General features: G+C 48.6%; 1 protein-coding gene across 6 annotated transcripts in view; it reads left to right on the top strand.

Moving 5' to 3' along the window:
• Positions 1 to 19,315, top strand: part of LOC126869187 (latrophilin Cirl-like) — a 361,811-nt gene that overhangs the window by 72,946 nt on the left and 269,550 nt on the right. For 4 of the 6 annotated variants that reach the window (XM_050625407.1, XM_050625408.1, XM_050625403.1 and 1 more), the window contains exon 1: positions 3,334 to 4,223. The exons of 1 other annotated variant lie outside the window; for it this stretch is intronic. The gene's annotated coding sequence lies outside the window, so the exon portion shown is untranslated. Of the gene's footprint in view, positions 1 to 3,333; positions 4,224 to 19,315 lie in introns of those variants that run through there. One more of the 6 variants, XM_050625405.1, reaches the window with a different exon arrangement.

Genomic DNA, 19,315 nt, shown 5'->3' with positions numbered 1-19,315 from the left:
TGTTCCACGTGTCTCTGCGCGCTCGCTCGCGGAACGTGGGGACTTTGCGTTCTTACGTGTCGTTTCTTCTTCGCGTTTTAGATAGTCGCGCAACATCGTATCGAGCAGGGTAGATTTTAACCCGAGGCTCCCGGCTTATTCGCGCTCGTAACTCGCGAAATCGGTCACGTGTCGTGAAATTCTCGCATCTCGCTTGATACGAGTTTCTATAAAATCAACGAGGCTGTAAAATGATGTCAGACACGCGGAACGAATTCGAATAATGTTCGCTCGTACGACACGGCCGTGTTGCTGTATCGTAAGCGAACTGGACTAATTACTCGAGCGAGAAATATCGATCCGACGTGAGAAGAAGAGAGCGAGACTCGCGAGTCACCGTTTTATTGAAATTTAATTCGCATACCGATAGATTTCTTCATTCTGTTATTCGACAGGTGTTCGATATTTCTCGAAATATGTATGCATGATTAAAACGTCATTGCTACAATCGCGAGGTAATAAAGGATCGTTTTGCCGCTTCATTTTGGAAGGGACTGGTTCGAATTTTTCGCTTTTTACGCGCTGGGACGAACCGTGAAATAGTCAATACCCGATGATGGTACACGAAGGTTAACAGAGAGAACTCGCCCTGACAATGGGCCACCTACTCGCCCCCTCTCCGTCGAACATCCCCGAAATCTCGTTTCAGGCAGCTGCTCGAACGCCATGGAAGCTAGACAGCGACGATTGTCGTAGGTTCGTGAAGTGTGAAAGCGTGCTGCGTCGCTTGGAAACTCATCGTGGACCTTGAGTTTGCGTGGGACACCGTGACGCTTCTAGGGTAAGCAGCGGTATTCGAAACCGTTGAAACGAATCGCGTTTCACCTACGGACACGTGCAAGCTTTCGTCGCGCTGGAAGTCCTCGGCGAGTCGATGATATAGCGTTGATCAGCATTTTCAGCGGACAGAGTTCGTGTATGAAGGGAGCTGTTTCGATTTCGCAAACAGAGGAGAACGGAAAATTCTAATGCGTTGCGATTTTATAGTAACGAGCACCGATTTGTCCTTAGATCAAGCGTGAAACGTGCCAAGAAGTCATGCACTATTGGTATTCTTGGCGTTCTATTGAGTGACTCGTTGGTAATCGTTCGCGTGGATCGTTTACGTAAGCTGGAACATGACGGCATTTGCATTACACAATTGTCTGTACGGCATCTTGGAAAGAATTAGCTTTCTAACGCCCCTGCTCGATGCAAGGGATCGCTGCGTGTTTTAACATCTAATGACAAGTTCTGCGTGGTTACGTTGGAAAACAATCGTCGGATTCCTAAGCTCGAACTATGATTATTATTATTTTCCTCGTCGAGTCTGTTCAAATTATCCTACCCTCTTTCGATCATCGATACGATATGGATGCCTTCACAAAGGTGTAATCGTTGCCATCTAATCTTCCATTCCGGTAGTGTAACACCAGTGTCGACGATTTGAGTCGGACAGTTGCATACGAAAACAGCGGTCGCAAATTCTACGATACTCTGATTGGCGCGTAGCGTCGTCGGATTAAAGCGTCACCGGCCCGTGTCACGGTATCATCGTGATCCTGTAAACGACCCATCGGAGAATACACTCCCTTTTACTATTTATGGACTTTTGGGATTAACGGGAGAAAGCTCGAGAGGGAGCGTGTCTCTTTTGTGAATTCGCTCGCACTCTCGAATAGCTGCAACCCACCGGTGACACGTAAAGGGATATAGGGAGAAAAGCTCGGAGTGGGAGAAGGGGATCGTACATTCTCAAGGAAGATCGCGATCTCGGTTGTTTATGCGATACCTCGGAGATAGGGTTGCTCTTTTGTCCAGGGGCGGTTTTCACCGTTCGCAAGAAATACGGATGAATAAATTTCGGGGACATGACGTATTTCACGGACCGGCCGTGTATACACGCTCGGTTACGTGGCCGAAGCGATTCCGCGAACGCTTTACAAGCGTCGCTTTCCTCCCGGACGCTTTAGGAGACTTAACCCGGATCAGCGGGCTGTGATAAGTGACGAAGAAAGCGACGGAGGATTTGTGGTAATCGCGAGACGTTATTGTTTAGCGCGTCGTCGCGTCCTTCCACGTGAAAAAGTCGATGGCGTAAAATCGCGTCGCATCGTTAGAACGATGTAGCCGACTCCTTTAATCGTTCCCGTGCTTAAGCGTTTCGACTCTTGCTCGAGATGGAGCGGAAATATTATTTTTCGATTAGATTAAACGACTCGTAGCTTAACGCTACCTCGATATCGAGACGTTAAGAAGAACACGACAGCAGGGGTGGAGGAAATCCTTGAATTATTTCCTCGTTTCATCCGTCACTCGTATCGTATCGCGATAAACGATCTATTGTAAATTAAAGTGGCAACTAAAACGGCGCAAGCTACGAAGCATCGACGAACTAACAAACAGCGGACCGACCCTCAATGCCGTACTCTTCGATGATCCTCCACAACGAATTGTATTTATCTGCTTCCGATCACTTACAGAATGATCTGGATCAACGAACGAAACGGTTCAATTTGTCGCGTCTCTACGCAGGTCGATCACATCCTCTGTAACGTCAAAGTCTCAAAAATCCGACCACCCCTAACAACCGATCTGTCTCTCTCTCTCTCTCTCTCTCTCTCTCTCTCTCTCTCTCTCTCTCGGAGAATAGTCGTAAACAGGCGACACATCGAATGTCGGGTGTTCGTTTACGGAGCGATTAGAACACCCTTTGGATCTCACCACCTAACGGTTCACCTCTCTCGGCCGCGCACACTACGCTAGGACCGGCCGCCACGCACGCACGGTCGTGCACACACGGGAAAGTAGCGGCGAGCGAGAGGCAGAACGAGAAGATACCAAGAGAGCGCATCTCCTTCGGTCGCCGAGTGCCTCCACCTTGAGAGTTCAGCGACGAGGGCAAGCGGAGAGAGCGTGAACGAGAGAAAGAGCGAGAGCTTTGGAAACCGACAGAGCATTGGTAAGGGAAAGCGGCTGAGAGGTAGGGAGGGAAGGATAGATGGGTGCGAGGAGGAGGTATGGAAAGAGAGTAAAAGAGAAAGAGCGAGAACGGGTGAACCTGGTGGTAAGGGAGGGAAATAGGTTGCCGTCGGGTTCGCGAGAGAGAAGGAAGAAAGGCTTACGGAGGGGCGAGCGGTGGCTAGAAGCGAGCTGGTTGCCGTGGATGGCGAACCGAGGCGATGGGGTGGGTGACTAGGCGCGAGAGGGGAATCACTCGGCTGTCGGAGCGGTGGGGATGCGCGGCGAGCGTCGGTGGTGGGGGCCGACGCTCTCTCGTCCCCCGAGCTCGGTTAGTTTCTCCGTCGACGCCGCTGAAAGCGGATCGAGCGTGTCGTTGTTCTTCCTCGTGGATGATCACCTCGCGGCGAACCGTTCGGAGTCACTGCTGCTTCGTCCTGCCTTACGGGACCCGGTGACTGTTCCGTCGAGTACGATCGTGCGCGATTCGAACGCGTGTCGAACGATCATCGGAATCATGGAGACTCGTGGAAAGCGTGATACACGGTTTGGATAGTGCGCTACGATCGGGGCAGCAGCTGCAATCAACAACGGTGGTGGAGAGATTGAAATTTTTCACAGTGGACCGAACCGATCTACCCCTATGACCGGATGAAACGATTCGTCGAGTAGTGCGCGGAAAACATGGTTGTTTCGTGAGAAATTGTTGCGTTTGTTTTTCTTGTGTACTGGGTGGAAAAAAGTTGGCGAGCAGCCCTGTTGCTCGTTTCGTACGGTGCGTATCATCGTGAGTTGTTTATTCCTCGAGCGTTCTTGCGTTCGAGCGTAGTGAGAACTAGCAACCGGTTCACCACAGTGAGGAGTATAATTTATCAGGCCGTTTGAAGAGACGCGAGAGTTCTCGGTATTTAGCGGTGTGCGATCAACGAACAGAGGAAGGGAGGAAATTTCCAAGGACCGCTTCCTCGTGCCTCGAGGCTACCGAGAGAAGCGAACGCCGAGCCGTCGGACGCTTGGTCGTGCTCCGATCGGTCCATCGATCTTGCGGAAGTACGGCTCGATTTGCCGCGACCAAGGATCCTTTCCTCGTGTCCCGTCGACGTTGATTTTTCTCGCTCTAGCTCGACTCGACTGGATAGCTACGGGACCGGAGTGCTTCTCATGTGTCAGTGACAGTTCTGTGCGTTCCGATTTAAATTCCTCGTGCGATGTACCCAGACCACGCCGTCTTCGTCTTCCATCTTGTAAGTACCCGAGTCGTATTCTATCGGCGTGATCTGTGCGCGCTCGAAATTCAATAAAAACTCGAGAGGTTCCCGCGCTTTTCCAACGCGTGAACGACGACTAAAACACACGACTCGGTTCGTTCTGGATAAAAGCGTTTGAAAATCAAGAGATGCAGCTCGTGGCAGCGTGCACACGGTATCCTCTGTCGTGAAAGCAAAGGTCGCGAGAAGCGACGGCACCGGTGACTTTGACACGTCCCGCGGGAAGACCTCGCATTAGGTCTCGTTTTACGAGCCAATGCTCAAAGCTTTGCAACGGCTGTGCTTAGTCCGTGGTAACCACAAACGCGTTGTGTGTACACGTGATCCGAGAATTCTATGCGCGTATACATAGTTGACCCTCGTGCACGTATTTCGGAGTACGGTGAACGAGGCTTGACCTCGAAAAGAATACTCGACGAGTATCCTTCAAAGATTCGGAGTTTCAAAGATACGCGCGTTGTTACCTCCTAGCGTTGTTACCTTCGTTTGTAATCGCGTTCGTAGCCAGCCATCCGGATATTGGAATTAAAGCCCGTTCGTTAGATCGACGCGTTACCCGTTGAATCGAGCGTTCGTGATTAGTTGGTGAACAAACCATCCACTGCTGTTTCGTATTACACGTTCGTAGACCTTTGATTTTCGCGGCAGAAATTCGTGAAATTTCATGCCGTGTGTGCTGAAGGCTACGTGCCTCTGGCTGCTCCTCTGGGAGAATAAGTTACGACCGGCCGTAAGAAACTTCGGATAGAAGTTGCTGGAAATTTAGGTGACGCCGGTGATCGAAGGCCTCTGGAGAGGAGAGCCGCGTGTGATTCATTTATATCAATATTAGAGCACGTAGGGCGATTACGGCTAACATTCCCGCGATACTTTGTTTTTCTTTCTTGGTTTATCGTCTCGGAGCTTGATTACCGCGATCATCGATCAGATCGTTTAACGAAGAAAACGCTCGAAACAACGATTCGAAGTATCGATAGATAACGCGAGCTCACGGGTTCGCGATAACGGTTCGATTCGTGACATCTGCGGTGCATGCTCGGCCCCCGATGACATTTGCCGTCGGTATTCCACTGTTCTTGCGTTCTAGTCTGATCGCTTTCACAAATGGTGAATCGCCGGTCTTTCGTTCGTTCGCGGAAAAACCGTGCTCCGTTAATCCGTTCTCCCACGAGAGAACGAGTCGCGCGCACCACTCGTCGAGGCAGGCTTTTTTTCCTCTCGAAGGTCACGACACTCGTCGTTTTTTCGGCTGTCTGCCATCGAAGCCCCCTGTGCACAGGCCCGTGTATCGGAATATTGGAAAACCGTGTCGCCTCAAAACTCCGACAAATACATCAATAGAAGCGCATTCGTCGAACGAAACGCTCCGAGCGCACCGACGAGATACCAGTGTTTTCCCAAGATTTTTGTATTTGCCCGGTCAATTAAGTCCGACCGTGTTTGCGCTCGTTTACACGAACGCTCGTCGTCACGACGAGCTAATTAAGCTTACAAGCGCTTGTTTTTGTCGAATGATTCGCAACGTCTTGTACGCTGCATCGTTCTCCCCTGCGACCACCTTCCTTCTATCTATCTTTCTTTCTTTCTTTCTTTCTTTCTTTCCTCGTTCGCTTTCATCTTTTACGATTCGCGGTGAGAATCGCGTTTTCACGCGTGTTTCGGTCACGAACGCGCAAACGTGATCGTGTATCTGGAACGACGACGTGTCCGACCGTGACCGGCCATTTCTTCTCGAATTACGCGATGAAAAGCGAAAATTATTTGCCAAATCGTTTCTGTCGGTAACGACTCAGTTGCCTTTGATTTTCCGCTCTCGTCCGTGTTCGCGTGTCAAACTGTTTCGAAACGACAGTCACCGACAGTGGCTTACCGCTTAATTTATACTCCGATTCATTCTCGATTCCGCTTTTTACACCTCCGCGCAGAATCCTTATGAAACATGCAGAGGACATGCCGATGAAAAAGTTGAGAAACGGGTGCAGGTGGCGAAGATACACGAGGAAACAGGAAATACCTGAATCCATTTCGGACGATCGTATCTCTCGGGAAACGAGTGACCACCTTTGCCGCTGCCTCCATCGGTTGCCTCGCCTCGCCGTATTTACTTTGCCGTGAGTGGAAACGGTGCTGGTTTTAATATCGTTCGTTCATTGACTCGTAGCGTTTCGCAATCCGCGAGTATCTCGCCTTACTTTCGTACTGGTTTCGAAAGGGGAAATTTCGTTTGTCCATAAACCATAAATCCACAGAACCGACTGATCGGGTAATTTTATGGGCTTATACTCGCAGTAATCGCGATAGGGAGGTACTGAAAAGTTTCTGTGCAGCGTAACTAAGAATTATGAGAATTTGTTACGCGCGTTTTCCATACCAGGAAAGACGTAAATTCAGGTATATAGGCAAAGTGTCTATCAAACACTCGTTTCTGCGAAGTTTTCGTCCCAAACGTGTATATTATATAATTTATCCTTGTTTCGGGTATTCCCTTCTCGAGAAGGATTTTAGGCTATTTATTTTTATATGTTTACGTAAGTAGCGACAGGTATGCGAATTTGTTCGCGTTACGATTGCGAGGTCGTTGCGACACCATTGCGAATAGAGGGCATAATTACGACCGAAACACCTCGTTACGAATAGTTTCGTCCTTGTACCGTTAGAATCTCGCAAGCAAAACGATTTTCAAGCGGACACGAGCGCCGGTGGCATCGCTCGATTATCCCCGTTGCTCAATCCGAAACCGTAGATCAAGCCGGCCGTTACAATATTCACGGTGGGACTTTGGCGTCCGACGAAATAACACGTTTCGCGCGTTTCCTTCGAAACTCGCTGGAACGTAACGCGTCGACGAGCATTTTTCGCGCGTTCAACCGGCTCGCTCGCGAGTTTTCTCTCTCTCTCTCTCTCTCTTCCTCTTTCTCTGTTCAACGTATACGTGTGTGTACGGAGACGTGGCATCGACGTGGCGCGCGATCATAATGTTAAATCGCGGCCGTCCGGCTCGGTCCGGTGTGTGTATCGTGCCGAACGCGGCGCGTACGGTGCCGATAAACTTAGTAATGGCAGAAAAATTGCCGCGATTAAGGTTGAAAACACATCCAGCAACCGCCATTTTCTCACAACACCTGCGAATTACGCGTAATTGCCGTTCCTTCGTCCCGTTCCATCTCTACCGGCGATCCGTTCCTGGGAACCCGAGGGCAGTTCATTGTCTAACGCCGCGTACGCCGTGTCCGTGTCACGAAAGAGAGAGGAAGAAAGATAAAGATAGAGAAAGACGGTATAGGGATAATCGTCATGTCGAATCGAAAATTAACGTTAAATCGTGGCCCTACGGATCGTTCGTCCTTAGACGGAGTAGGATCGTGCGGAGCCGCGAAGAAAAACACGCTCGCTCCGAAACATCCGTTCATCTGACGTTCGGATCATCCGTGTCGAATCACGGAACTGTTAAATTTCCGCGGGATTATAGACGACCATCGTCGATGCTGGATCGAGGACCCGTTGGATATATCACGATTTTATTTCTCGCGATCCGACACGGAAAATCGTCAAAGCGTCGCACTAGTATATGCGTTGTATCGAAATTACAATCGAATTCGCTATCGAAACATCGAAGGCTGAGATATTCGAAATCGTTTGGAATAGAGTCTCGAATAATTTCCAACGATTCTAGAAAAAAGGAATAGTTTCGATTTGTAACGCGAAGAACGCGGCGGAGAGGCGAGCGAGATCGATATTTGGTTTTTGAGCTTGAAGCAACGAGCGCATTTCGGCATTGTTTTCTCTCCGCTTTATAGAAATTTCCTTGGAACATGGCTCGAATACGGGGCGCCGAGGATTATTAACGACGCCGCGTTATCGGCGTTTCTGACGCGAGAACGCGCTGATACTCGCGGGCGGCGGCACGGTGTTTCGATAGGCGATGAGCGCGGCCCGGAATATACGTAACGGTGTTGGAGCCGTTGGCGGTTTCGCGATATCGATTGTTTTCACGGCCCCGTGTCGTGCTTCGGAATAGTTGGCGAGCACGAGTGCGGAAAATGCGTAACATTATCCTACTCGGGCATGCATGCTTCTAAGTGGTAGGTTCGAGTTGCAATTCTCTCCTCCTCCACCCTCTCTTTGTCTCTCTTTCACCCTATTGGAGATTCGGGGCGCATGTTCGAGTCGTGGACTGGCATTTCACGATCGAATCGCTCTCTTTCCCGGAAAATGTTATTCGATGATTAACTATTCATACGAAGTCGCGATAGACATTTATATCTGGATAATTGTAATCTGTTTGGGATCAGACGTTCGACGATTTAACGACGATTTTTCGACGTTTGGTTTGTTCCCAAAGATTTCCATTATCAGACGATTCTCGGTTTGGAGAAGTAAATTCTAGTACGAGGCATATGAGGTACGAGTTATTGGTTTTGTAATCGAGTAAGAACGGAATACGGTAGAACTAGGAAATATTTATTTAAATTCATCGGGGGTCAAACAGTTCGTGCAAGTGGAGTTTATATAATGATAGCTCATTCATTTTCGCGCTCCTAGTGATTTTTAAGTGACTTCTAATGGATCCAACGAGCAGAAGATCGTTTAATCGAACTAACTAACTAACTAAAATTTCATTCGTATAAACGAATATTAGATAAATGGATTTTCGTTGTATCGCGCAACAAGACAGGCAGTTTCGAAATACTAATTTTAGCTATCACTCGTTGGAGACAGTTTTGCGTAAATATGACCCGCAATATGCAAATTTCTACGTTCTGAAAATACTTTCGTGTCAGATTTAATCAGACCGTTTAAAGAATCATCGATGCAATGATAGTGGCAAGAATACGAACGAGGGTGGAAGGAAGTGGTTTTACTGAGGCGAGTTCGATTCAACTGTTCGCGGCGATTTGAAACGTAGCTTGCACAATGGTTTTACGCACGTGCACGCACACGGTCACGCGGACGCGTCACACGCAGCGCGTACACGAGTGGCCTCTTATCGGGTGGAAGAACGCGCGTAGCCGCGTATGTAGGAGGCGTGTTTGCGAAGTTATGGTGTCCACGAGCTTTTATGGGCTGGCCCTGCAAGTATACCTGTGTGTTCACGTTTGCGAGTTTGTGGCGCGTGTAAACGCACACACGCGTACGCGTGCTACTTTGAGAGCGCGGAACAGGCTCGATCAGGACTTGGCCGTAGCAAATAACTACACGTGTCCAATTAGACACGCGAAACTGTTACTCGATAGTGGATACTCTGTAACCGCGGGAACGTCGGGACGACCTCGGGATTTCGTCCCGTAATTAGACGGCACGTACCATCGACTGCGCAATTTTCTCATTTCGTAACCGCCGCATGAGAAACCCGTCTCCTTTTCTGGTGCGCGGGAATATCTGTCGGCATGCTCGAAAACGAACGACTCGTACGTTTTCGGTTTCTTCGAGATCTCTTCGATGGAAAGATTTTTGCTTCTGTCGCGATGACAGACGTGGTTTCTATTGCCAGCCATCGATGCTCGATCTGAACGAGCGCGTTTCGATGCTTCTACCCTTGACTGGTAGGGTGTAATACTTGCTATGAGACTGGTAGGGTAAACCAGATCCGGTTATGACCAAAAAGACCGGTACGTTATAATAATAACTACAAGCTTCCATTGATCGAATATAAAATACGTTTATGAAATGCACGTAATTATATACCCATTGAAAATCTGAGGAAAAAGGAAGGTAAAGAATAGTACCACTTAAATTTAAGTATGTAGTTCGCTTACTTACTCGTCGCCAGATGTTCGCCATATCAGAGTCTATCTCTTCGTCCTATGTATTTCCGAGATTTCACTGCTACAAGCAGTCTGCTGTCCCGTGGTTGCGCGCCAGACTTCATTCTCTTAAAAGCATGTCCCTTCTGTTTGGCGGGGAGGACGGAGAGCAATGGGATCGCAGGGTCGGCTTTTCGTAAGCGTAATTTGCGCGTAATTATCGCGGATAGCGATACAGCTAGCTGCGATGAACCATTTATGTGATTAATAGAGGCCGGTAGTTCGCGAGCCTACGGCTCTGTTCTTCTCCTTCGGCCGACGCCGCATCGCCGCCGCCGGTCGGCGTGTCTACCTGCGCGCGTGCACGTACACGTACACCTACGTATGCATGTACGAGAGATTCTCGCTCGAGGTATGCTATTATCATAATTGCCGCCAATAACGGCCCGTGATTGGCGCACTTCACGCTTACCTAGTGCTCTTTTTCGGAAGTTTTGCATCCTTTGGCCGCGCTGCCCTTCTCTCTGGCCCCGTCTTCCTCGCTCCCACTTTCCCCCTTGCTGTTCACCCCTTTTTTTCTCGTCTACCTGTGCCAGCTCTCTCGCCGATCGTTTCCTCCCTCTTTGGCTCCACGTCTCGCTTCTCGCGCGAGGATCCAGAGTATCTCGAACGATGTTTGAATCGTTGTTCGCATCTGCACACGTTACAATCCGTGATTTGAAATTTCCGAGAGGTGAGAATCGCAGCCGGCAAACATACGATACACGGAGAAAATTAATCCAGAGGAATTCGACGCGATTCCAACTCCTTTTCGGCCTCTTCTAGCAGTCGTACCTTCTTCGTCCCTTTCCGCCCTTACTTATGGCAGTCGCTTATTCTTCCGGAGTATACGTCTGTGTTACTTCTTTACCGTACTTTTCTTCTATCTCGCTCCTCTTTCTACTTGCAACAACTAGGCAGACCAGGTTACACGGCGAAAAATATTACTTTCGATGGAAGCACGTCTTGGGGCGTAAACCCCCTTTTCATCCGTTACTCGCTGCGAAACGACCCGTCGATTTGACTACCTCGTACTTCGCACGACTGTCGTCTCTTTCCTTGTAACCTGTCTACCACTTCTTGCCTCTCGTTTCTTCGACTTCCCACGGGAGGAGCGGGATAAGGTGAAAGGACAGGCGAGACTCTGGTTGCAGCGAGAGATCTCGTTGTTGAAAATGGTACGCCGTTGTTGTAGAACGACGATGCCGACAACACGGGAGGGCCACGTCGAGTTCCGCGTTTTTCTCGCCGTACCGGCCGGTGTAGTTTATTTAAATTTCACGACGCAACAGCGCGTCGCAAACGTAATCGCCGCGAATCTCGACCAGTTGCGACATTATTACCGCGTGACTCAAGAAACGGGCCAATTCCAAGTACGGAACAGTGGCAACCGTTCCTTATAAACTCGCTGTTCGTCATTTCCTTTTCGCGAAACGGTGGATTGTTACGTTCAAGTCGTTCTCCTTTAAATTGCATCGTGCAGCGATTGATGCGCCGCGTAAAAATGCAAATATCTAGCGATTCCAATGGATACGCAGATTATCGTACTCTTCAACGTGGCATGTTTTAAGTGACACATTATCCTTGCAGAAGGATGAGCATCGCAGAAGGTCAAATTAATTACAGAATATGCAGAAAATATCAATTTTTTATTCACTTATTTACATAATACGTATATGTGTTACATTTTAATTACATTCTCGACGTACCCCTTTGAATTTTTTCCTTCTCTATTCATATTCTGAATTTACATATATTTATTCTCTATTTGCATATGTATATCATTGTCATAGCAGGATCATAGTTCTTTCAGCGATCTAATATCTAAAAATAGATCTGATATATACTAGACTGTACAACTGTAGGAACAAGTTTAATGGTTAATGTCTCGTAAACCTTGGCTCTCCAATCCCCGATAACGATCTGTTGCGAGCTCTAAGGCCTAACAAATTAGTCTCATGTTCGCTAAAAGATACGGCCAACGCTAAAAATCGTCCACGTAAGCCGTTAAAATAGCCAAGGCCGTTTCGAGTCGCGTGCTTGACTGTCCGGCACATTTTCTCTGACCGCTATAATCGCGGGTGACGCACTACCGCAGAAAACACGACGGGAACGGTGGTGTCCGATGTGTCAGCGAGACGCGCGTCAAAGGTTTTAATCTGGTTGTATCAGATCGTTGGCTTTTTGCGCTCACGCGCCGCGACGCGTCGGGCCAGACCGGCTGGGCGCGTGCAACTGACATTTTGCAAAATCAACCTCTCTCGTTTACGAAATCGCGTCACCGCGAGAAAGGGGGAGCAAAAAAATGCTCTCTCCCTCTCTCTTCATGGAAATGCCGGCTCGTAGGCGCTGGATCTGCCCCGACACGTTTCATCGAACGTATCCACGTGCTCGTTTCGCTCGAGACACAATTTATGCGCGGTTACGATCTGAACAAGGTGTTCCTCTTCTTTTTCCTTCGTTATTGAAAAGCATTACGAGTCGTCATTTATAAGCTGTTTATTGTCTATATTTACATATCATAGGATAGCGTAGAACTTTTCCGATCGTCGAATAGTCCCGTGATTGCATTTGGAAAAACGCTTCATAGCCTTGGGTGTACTTCTACCGTGGTAACAGTAAGGCTAGCACGTGATTATTTCTTTGGATGGCGTATGACAAACAGCGTAAGACAAAGGTAATAATAGAAGAATTCGCAACCGCGAGGAGGCTTCTCCAATATTTAACTCGTATTTATTGGAAGTGGAAATAGAGGCGATCAATTTGGTTTCAGGTTGGTGAAAGTACTTTATATTTAGGTGAACTTTGTTGGTTTACTAAAATTATTGCTGCGACCCTTTCGAGCGTTTCTGCGATCGAAGGATTAGGATTTTACCAAAATCACTTACCTTGTACAATTTTCTATTCGTCTTGTAACGTACGCAAAGTACTTCTTTCTCACAATACGCGCGTCCAACACGTACGAGTCACTCTCCGAAGCAATATTTTCTCGGAAGGTGAATTTAGACGGTCCCCGGGCGAGGGAAGAAATTCGCCCGAGTCTACGTGTCGACAGAGCCGTGGAACACCTTACAAGTGAGAGTCACGCATTGACAGTTTGGTAATGGAGCCCGGCTCGCTACCAGATTCAACGGAGACGCCTGGTATAGACGTATCTCGTTGGTCGATATTACCTTTTGGCGACCTGAAAACGTAGCGTTGGTGCTACGGTGCTCTTTCGTTGCGTCAAAAGAGCGTGCGAACACGTAGCCATCCGGCCACACGTGCACGCGTGCATCGTACGATCGTTTGTCTGTGTACATCAAGGGAGAGACTCTATTCGGGTGTACGCGTGAGCCTGGTGCACGCCATAGATGCGCTCGAAAACGCGGAGAGCCGGTGCAACCACCTACATTCACATCGAAACCCACTTTGCCACGCGGCGACAGACACACGATAAAGGGGAAACAGCTAAATGCCTTGTCAGCAATGGTGTGTGGCCGCGCCAATGGCGTCCGACAGGGTCGCTACAATCAATATATGGTGTAACTATCGCGACCGTACCGACTTTTCGTTCCCATTTCCTCAGAATTTTCCACGATTCACAATTCAACGCTCTTGCTGAAAAATCACGTATACGTACGTACTGGTGCGAGCGCAGATTGGCGAGACCGTGGACGCAGCAGTCAAGCATCCAATTTATATTCCAGCGAGTGTCAGGGAAGTTAGTTTAGCAGAGCGCGTTCTTTCTACCTTCGGTGATCGACGTGCGAGAGCAGAAATGGTATTCAATACGGTCTCGTCTAATTTTTCGCTTAAACAAACACGTTCGGTTTTCATCTCGCTCTATCCTTTCGCGCCTCGTTCTCTTCGCTGCTCGATTAATTTCTGCGATATTTCCGATATCAATGAAACGACGAACGGCTTCGATCGCTTCTCCTCGAGCCGCGTCCGTCACAACGAAGCTCCCTTCTTGTCTCTATCTTTCGGAACCTCGACGGATTGTGACACCATGTCGACTTATCTTCGCGCGCAGCGAATGATAGAAGACTGTTTTTTCGTCTTCTTTCGAGCTTCCTTCTTGCTCGAGTCGAAGCGTTCTCGAGTGCCGGAAGAGCGATGAAAATAACCCTGAGAAAGGGGGTCTTCCTTGGTACGTTGGACGCAACAGAAAGTGTCCCTCCTCGTGGTAGCTTCGATGCAACGTGCTCGCTGAATGGCATTTAAATCAGCCAGCCCTAGCTACCGTTGATTTATCGCGTCGCTGTCCTCTTTTTTTCTCGTCGAATTTCTGGCGTATCGCGACTAGCTCTGGATTTACTGCTTTTGGAGCGACTGTGAACGCAACGTGGAAATGCGGCGTGCACAACGGACGCTCGAGACGGGAAAGGAAATTGTTAGCATTATACGGGCTAGCAACGGACCGTGGCTGTGTTGCAAAATCGAATTCGCTCGTGTCCCATTGCGATGACCCAATTGCGGTGCACCCGCCGGCGAATTAATCGAACTGCATCTGCGTTACGTTTTTACCAGTCGTTGATCGCTGTTTCTACGGCCATCGATGTTTTTCCTCTGGATTGCAAACACGTATTTAAAAAAGAGGGTGTAAGAAAAAAGAAGGATAAAAAGTTGGCGTGTCATGGGGTGATAGGGTAGGCGTGGGAGACGTTGAATTCGCGCGTGGTTGAATGTATCGCGAGGGTGCTAAGAGGGATAATCGGCGGTCGTGTCATCGTGCTTTCCAATAACTCGCCTTTCGCACCCGTGAATTCATTGAAAAGAAACCGAGGAATCAATGAGCGAAAGGAGGAAGGGCAAAATGGACAGGGTTGAACGAGAGGTAGGGCACCCCCGTGTTATTTATGGGGGTTGCGCGCGTTTAATGTAAAGCCGGTCTTATCTTTTACGCGATTTAAGGGGGTTGTAACTACACGTAATCACGCAGCACGCGTACCGCCTGAACCTGTCCCTTTCACTTTGGAATCCGTTGAAATGCCCACGTTTTTCTCCACTGGATTCAACTCTTTCTCGTCGCCGGCTGTACTCGTGCGCTCTTTCCCTTTACTGTTTTTTTCTCATACGCTTTTTACCATCGTATGAATTGTAGAGCGAAGTGGATCTTTCGCGTTCGCGTTACACTGCCTGGTAATTTACTCGATTGTGGGGAACTCGTCTAGTTACGAATACGTAGCAGTTTGTTCAGCTATCAGGAAGGCTATTCGTTGCTGTTCCGAGCCTCAGAATACTGAGAATACTATTACTGGATGTAATAGGTGGATAGGTATATATATATTCTTTAATGTTCGAACTCGGAACGTTACAACGTTTTACGTAACTATTTAAATATCGTAGATTCGTGGCGTTTTTCGCGTTGCGGAAAGTATAATATCACGTATAATTCGGAAAAATCGTCGGAAATGGTTAACTGATTTCGAACGGTCCATTCCAAAATTACACGCAAGTATATTGGAAGCGTATTACCTGGCATTTGCAGCGGTTGCAGCACATTCACGAACCACGAGGAGTTAAACTGGAAAATTACAAATATCGTCGAAGGATTTTCTTAACTGCGGCCGTAACGAGCAAGTGAAAACAATCGGATAAAGTAGGTAGGAGTTGGTACAATTGCCTGGCGTAGCAGCCTCGAAACACTGAAAATGGTCCCGAAGTCTGTTCACCACGTGCTGCTGGCCAGCAATAGCGCGCGCGGTAAAACGCGGTCGACGACACTCGGGGACCGATGTTGTCGTTGTCTTTCTCCGTTTCTTTGTCCTTGCTTTCGTGGTAGTTGCCGTGGATGGAAAAGGATGGTGACTGTTCCGAGGTAATTTTATTTAGAAACGCCGCGTGCGCGCCACTGTACTCGTTACAGAAGGTAATAAAACGGGTCGCCGGGAGCCCGTAGGCATACAGGCTGCGCTGTGTTTTCGACTAATTAACGTTGCCCGTCGCCACGACGCTTCGTGCCCGGTTTTAATATCGGCCTCGTACGCGACCGATTCGAATATTCCTCGGCTCTTTGGTATTCCGTGAACAACGTGACCCGCGTTACGCCACCAACGTTAACGGCGTTGTTACGTGGATAATTTCTTTTTCCACCGATAGTACTCCCTCCCTCCTTCCTGTGTTACAGTTCCTGTGTCGGAGCACGACACGCGCGGCAAGCGCAGTCAGGCACACCCTTTTTTCTTCGCGTTGAAATAATTGTCTACCCACTCGCGATCATCCGATCTTTAAACGCACTTTTTGTACGTTTACTAGCAATTTGTCGGCTATAGAATTCACAGAGGCTGCGATTACATTCCTTACAATTACGATTAATTTATTTTCAACGCCTTACGGTGCTAGGTGTTCATTCGCGATTAGTGAATACCGATTGTCACCAGATTAGCTCGAGCGTTTATTATAGTTAATCCCCCTGGCGATGGTACGCGCGGTTCCAAGAATAGCAATTAACGATTATTTTTTTCGTCGCGTTTCCTTCAGCCCCCCTGCCATTCGTCTATCCTTTGGTCGCTGTTTTTCCATGGCGTTGACGGAGTTGACGGGACCAGTCCATTATACGGCTTGCCGCGACCGGCCGACAGTAAACCAGGATTTATCGCCATAAACAGATGCACTGGTACGTGCTGCTTCTTCTCTCATTAAGCATCTGCGCGCGAGGCAATTTCGAATTGGAATAAATCTTGTTTTATCGTCGGCCGCGGACGCGATTATCTCGTCAGCGGTTGCGTAGCCGTGCTACGACGTCCAGGTGATTTCGAAACTCGAATATCGGCGATCAGTCGCGTTCTTTTTTCACGATTCTCGATGTTCTCCTCTGCTATCGACCAAATGCTTGTTTTTCTCGCGAAAGCCCATGTCGCGAGTATCGCGTACGTCTTATCGACGCTCGTTTTCATCGTCGCTCCTTGTCTGCGAAACGACAGTGTTCTCGCACGATGCGACAACAGAATATTTTATAATAGAAACGATCAGGCGAGAGTATAATCGCTGGCACGAGTGATATTTTCCAACGATCGGTATTATTTCGATGTTGTGCACGTTACGCTTTTCCAAGCGAAGTCACGCGACCCGTTTCTAAGTGCTTTGTATTTTTTCCTCTTTCCTTTTTTTTTTTACGGTTTGTTTTTTCTTTCCCATTCGATCGACAAGCTGCTCGGTAAATCCGAGTTACTCCAGTAGCGGAAAACACCGGGAATTTTGTTCGCTCCTCCTGAGAAATATCGCAGAAGGAACATCTGTGTACTCATTTCTCTGGCTCCCTAAGGATACTCTAGGAAGCTGCGTAGACAGGCAATAAACCATAAGTCGTTGACGGCTCGGAGGAGACTCGAAAGGTTCTTTCCTGCCGCTAAGGACTTCCTTCTTCACGAAACCTTTAGCATCTAAATTCTCCCTTACTTTTCTTCATTTTCCCCCTTCGCTCTCTCTCTCTCTCTCTCTCTCTCTCTCTTTCATTCTCTGTTTCTTCTTTTCCTCTGATCTTTCTTTCTCCTTCTGTATCCTTTCACAGCTTGAAAACTTGGTGGTAAAAACGTGGGCGAGTCGGACGGTGTATTCGCTCCCCTTGCGAACTCCAGCAACTCGCTTTTAATCGTTATTGTCCCGATGTAAGTGTTGTAAGGCCACCCCCGTTGTTGCGCTCTGGAGAGCGTTGTTACGGTTCGTAGTACGCAACAGCGGCATCTTCGGGGTCGGTAGCCCTACCCATCGGCCGTAGGATAAGCCCGAATTTCGCATTATACCCGTAATTCGCACGTTCCGCTTTCACGAACCCTCCTTTTATTCCTTTGTTCTCGTTTTCGTCTCTCTTCCTAGCTCGTTCGTTTAACCTTGTCGCTCGTCTCTCCGCGTCCCTTTAATACTTTTATAACGTCCTACATATAGGCGACCTGTACAGAAAGCTCGGAACCCTCGGCTCGGTGATCCTCAGTGGCAGCTTCCGATTTCGTGAAAAGCCTTTGGTTCCCCGACGTTACATCCATACCGTTCATCTCTCCCTTGGTCTCGTGTGTAACGGAGGGTTAAAGGTTACAGGACAACGATCAGGGGCCACGGTTAATCGTTGTCCGCGACTAATCGTCCCGGGTTAGTGTTTTACCACAGGGAGTAGCTTCATTCCCTCGGTGGATAGCAAGGCAGGAACAAGTCTCAGATTAGGAAACCCGTTCTCGCCGGTTTTTCTCCGGTATTTATGCAAATGAAGCACGCATTCTGAAAGCAATTCTGTGTTTAGCGTCCACCAAATGGATCCGGCGTCGAGAATGGTCGAGCGTTTTTCAGACGCGTCTCGGCGCGTCCAGCCGCGTGCACCGGATTAGATAAACCCGAACGGTCGATCATCGTTTCGCCGCACGAATTCAAATTCCTCTCTCGATCGACGAGAAAGGCAAACGCGAAAGAGAGATCCCGAAGGTCGAAGACACCCGCGGCCGCGGCTTCCAATCGCACTCGCACCGTCGATCGATTTATAATTGGATTACCGCGGTCGTAATTCGCGGTGAATGCTAGTCACAGCTATTACCGAACCGCCATGAATAATGCATTAACGCTTATGGAATGCCCGTCCGAACAATGATTGTCATTGACTCGATGATGAACCGAAGTATCAGATTCGTATCGGTAATGAATGCCAGCGCCGCGCGTTTGCCTCGTTCGCTCGCTTACTCGCACACACTCGCTCGATCGCCCGCCCGTCCACTCGACTCTCTCTTTCACTCTCTCTTTCTCTCTCTCTCTCTCTCCCTTCGTTGCAATTACAATCGAATCTCGTGACGTTCGTGCGGTTTGACGATTGTAATACGGTATTCTAACATTGTATGCGCCTCTCGGCAGATGTCACGTGGTCCTGAAAGAACCCTCGTCCAGCATCTCGGGATATAACCTTATCTTCGATCAGAGACGATCACACACGATACGAGATCTCGTACACAGAGGAAGAGAGAGAGAGAGAGAGAGAGAGAGAGAGAGAAACGGAGCGCGTTCTCTTTCGTGACGCCGACGACCAACCAGGTACACCTATACCAGACCGGTCAGAGTGGCAATGGTTGCGCGCGATTCACATCGACGCTTCATTTTTACGTTTTATAATTTACCGCGTGATATATAGTGCAGTAAAAGCTTGGCGGGGGGTACTGGCGTAACCGAGCCACGCTTGCTATGAATATGGAATCCGTGAATAGAGGAACGATTTTATGAATGCTCGAACGAATATGGTTAAGCGCGAGCCACGTCCTCGTGATACGGCCGCGATTTGCAATGCTAATAATTTCGCGTGATTTTATAATGCTCGTTTGACCGGAA

The sequence above is a fragment of the Bombus huntii genome, chromosome 9 (genome assembly GCF_024542735.1).
Source record: "Bombus huntii isolate Logan2020A chromosome 9, iyBomHunt1.1, whole genome shotgun sequence".
Taxonomy (NCBI): Eukaryota; Metazoa; Arthropoda; class Insecta; order Hymenoptera; family Apidae; genus Bombus; species Bombus huntii.
This window is presented reverse-complemented; position numbering and strand designations above follow the sequence as displayed.